At 56.2% G+C, this 3,238-nt stretch overlaps 2 non-coding genes and 1 pseudogene across 2 annotated transcripts; all 3 read left to right on the top strand.

Annotated features, from left to right (window-relative positions):
* Nucleotides 1-540: 540 nt before the first annotated feature.
* On the top strand, nucleotides 541-2,351 carry LOC146144071 (small subunit ribosomal RNA). The gene has a single exon (XR_014500504.1). It is a non-coding gene; the product is annotated as a small subunit ribosomal RNA (ribosomal RNA).
* A 247-nt stretch (nucleotides 2,352-2,598) lies between these two features.
* On the top strand, nucleotides 2,599-2,752 carry LOC146144070 (5.8S ribosomal RNA). The gene has a single exon (XR_014498841.1). It is a non-coding gene; the product is annotated as a 5.8S ribosomal RNA (ribosomal RNA).
* A 248-nt stretch (nucleotides 2,753-3,000) lies between these two features.
* The window catches only part of LOC146144069 (large subunit ribosomal RNA), a 3,679-nt pseudogene continuing 3,441 nt past the window's right edge, over nucleotides 3,001-3,238 (top strand).

Below are 3,238 nucleotides of genomic sequence, written 5' to 3'. Positions count from 1 at the left end.
GGCCGCGCGAACATTGAACATATTTCGGCCGCGCGCGCGAGCAAGCGCCTGTATAGGCCGCGCGAGCGTGTGATATGCCTCGCAATAGTTCAACACCTGGCGCAATCGTGCACCTTTTTTTTACGTTAGAATTTCAAACGGAAGACCCCAGGGACAACACTCATCTTTGCTATACTTGTGGGAGCTGACAAGCTTCGACAAGTAAAGAATCGGTGAAAAGGCGATTGGCTCGCTGGGCAGATGTTGCTGCTGCGCGAAGAGCCGAGTGTCAGTTTGTCGGGTTCTGAGCGGTCGCTTCGGCGAAGTTGTCTGGCGTGCGTTGCGCTCGCGCCGGTGTTGGCGACGTGGCGGTCGAAAGGCCTGCCGACGAAGTCTTACTCCGGCGGGTGCGACGGGCGGTGACGGTTTTCTGAGTTCGGGCAGCCGAGCAAAGAACGAAATTTTAACGGAGAGAAGCCTTCGGGTTTCGCATCGACCGAGCGACGGCGCCGCATCAGCGGCGCCTCCTTCGTCGGCCTTTCGGGGCTACGCTAAAGTAGCTACCTGGTTGATCCTGCCAGTAGTCATATGCTTGTCTCAAAGATTAAGCCATGCAAGTCTAAGTACGAGCTCTCGTACAGTGAAACTGCGAATGGCTCATTAAATCAGTTATGGTTCATTTGATCGTACGTTTTACGTGGTTAACTGTGGAAATGCTAGAGCTAATACATGCGTGAAGCGCCGACCTCGCGGGAGGCGTGCTTTTATCAGACCAAAAACCGACCGGGCTTCGGCCCGCAACCTTTGGTGACTCTGGATAACTTTGCGGATCGCACGGTCTCGCACCGGCGACGGATCATTCAAGTGTCTGCCCTATCAACTTTCGTCGGTACGGTACTGGCCTACCGAGGTTCTTACGGGTAACGGAGAATCAGGGTTCGATTCCGGAGAGGGAGCCTGAGAAACGGCTACCACATCCAAGGAAGGCAGCAGGCGCGCAAATTACCCATTCCCGACGCGGGGAGGTAGTGACGAAAAATAACAATACAGGACTCTAAACGAGGCCCTGTAATTGGAATGAGTACACTTTAAAACCTTTAACGAGTATCCATTGGAGGGCAAGTCTGGTGCCAGCAGCCGCGGTAATTCCAGCTCCAAAAGTGTATATTTAAGTTGTTGCGGTTAAAAAGCTCGTAGTTGGATTTTGGGCGCAGGCGGCCGGTCCGTCGCAAGGCGTGTACTGGCCGTCCTGGCCTCACCTCCGGTTCTCCGCCGGTGCCCTTGACTGAGTGTCGGCGGCGGCCGGAACGTTTACTTTGAAAAAATTAGAGTGTTCAAAGCAGGCGATTCGCCTGAATAATGGTGCATGGAATAATGGAATAGGACCTCGGTTCTATTTTGTTGGTTTTCGGAGCGCGAGGTAATGATTAAGAGGGACAGACGGGGGCATTCGTACTGTGCCGTTAGAGGTGAAATTCTTGGATCGGCGCAAGACGAACGACTGCGAAAGCATTTGCCAAGAATGTTTTCTTTAATCAAGAGCGAAAGTCAGAGGTTCGAAGACGATCAGATACCGTCCTAGTTCTGACTATAAACGATGCCAACTAGCGATCGGGGGGCGTTAGTTTTACGACCTCTCCGGCAGCTTGCGGGAAACCAAAGTCTTTGGGTTCCGGGGGAAGTATGGTTGCAAAGCTGAAACTTAAAGGAATTGACGGAAGGGCACCACCAGGAGTGGAGCCTGCGGCTTAATTTGACTCAACACGGGAAATCTCACCCGGCCCGGACACAGTGAGGATTGACAGATTGAGAGCTCTTTCTTGATTCTGTGGGTGGTGGTGCATGGCCGTTCTTAGTTGGTGGAGCGATTTGTCTGGTTAATTCCGATAACGAACGAGACTCTGGCTTGCTAACTAGTTACGCGACCCAATCGGTCGGCGTCTAACTTCTTAGAGGGACTAGTGGCGTTTAGCCACACGAGATTGAGCAATAACAGGTCTGTGATGCCCTTAGATGTTCGGGGCCGCACGCGCGCTACACTGACCGGATCAGCATGTGCTCGCCTTGGCCGACAGGTCTGGGTAACCCGCTGAACCCCGGTCGTGCTAGGGATAGGGAATTGCAATTATTTCCCTTGAACGAGGAATTCCCAGTAAGCGCGAGTCATTAGCTCGCGTTGATTACGTCCCTGCCCTTTGTACACACCGCCCGTCGCTACTACCGATTGAATGGTTTAGTGAGGTCCTCCGATTGGACCTGGCGCGGCCGGCAACGGTCGAGCCGGCGTCCGAGAAGACGATCTAACTTGATCATTTAGAGGAAGTAAAAGTCGTAACAAGGTTTCCGTAGGTGAACCTGCGGAAGGATCATTAACGGTCTCGCAAACGCTTCGGCGAACGCGAAACTCGGACAAGCGAGAGAAAAAGTCTTTGCTACCCGGCGCCCGACCCGCGAGGAGCGGCGCGCCGGCCGGCGATTCGGTCACCCGGTAATGTTTGCGCGTCGAGTGCCGCGGTGCCGCGCGCTCCGGCTTCAAGCGTCGGCCTGGCCGACCGCTCGGCGCGGTCTATTTTGTCACCCTATAGTGCGAGGCACTGTGCGAGCGAAACAATCGTGGATGGCTCTTGGCGGTGGATCACTCGGCTCGTGAGTCGATGAAGGACGCAGCTAGCTGCGTGAATTAGTGTGAATTGCAGGACACATTGAGCATCGACGTTCTGAACGCAAATTGCGGCCTCGGGTCAATCCCGGGGCCGCGCCCGCCTCAGGGTCGCGTTGCAAACGTTCCGCGCGGGGATTTCTCCGCGCGGCTGCTGCGGCGTCGGACGCGCGAGCGCCCGTCCCGCTCAAGACAGCACGGCACGATGCGCGACGATCGCGACCAGAATCCCGCGCGGCGGCGGCGAGTCGACCTCGAAGAGGCCAACGGCTGGCGGCTCAAGGGCGGGAATCGAGGTGCGCGGCGGCGCGCGGCGCCGACGGCGAGCGCGGAACGGGAAGAATAGTCCCGGTCCTTACTTTCGGCCTGAGGTCGGACGAGGCTACCCGCTGAATTTAAGCATATTACTAAGCGGAGGAAAAGAAACTAACGAGGATTCCCTCAGTAACGGCGAGTGAAGCGGGATGTGCCCATCGCCGAATCCGCGCGCTTTTGGAGTGCGCGGAATTGTGGCGTACGGAATTCGTCACGGCGCGCTTCGCCGGTCGCCCGCGTCCTTCTGATCGAGGCCTTTTCCCAGAGCGGGTGTCAGGCCCATGG

This window comes from Ascidiella aspersa, chromosome 5 (assembly GCF_963924565.1).
Source record: "Ascidiella aspersa chromosome 5, kaAscAspe10.2, whole genome shotgun sequence".
NCBI classification, from domain to species: Eukaryota; Metazoa; Chordata; class Ascidiacea; order Phlebobranchia; family Ascidiidae; genus Ascidiella; species Ascidiella aspersa.
The sequence above is the reverse complement of the archived record's forward strand: the minus strand, read 5'-3'. Positions and strand labels throughout refer to the sequence as shown.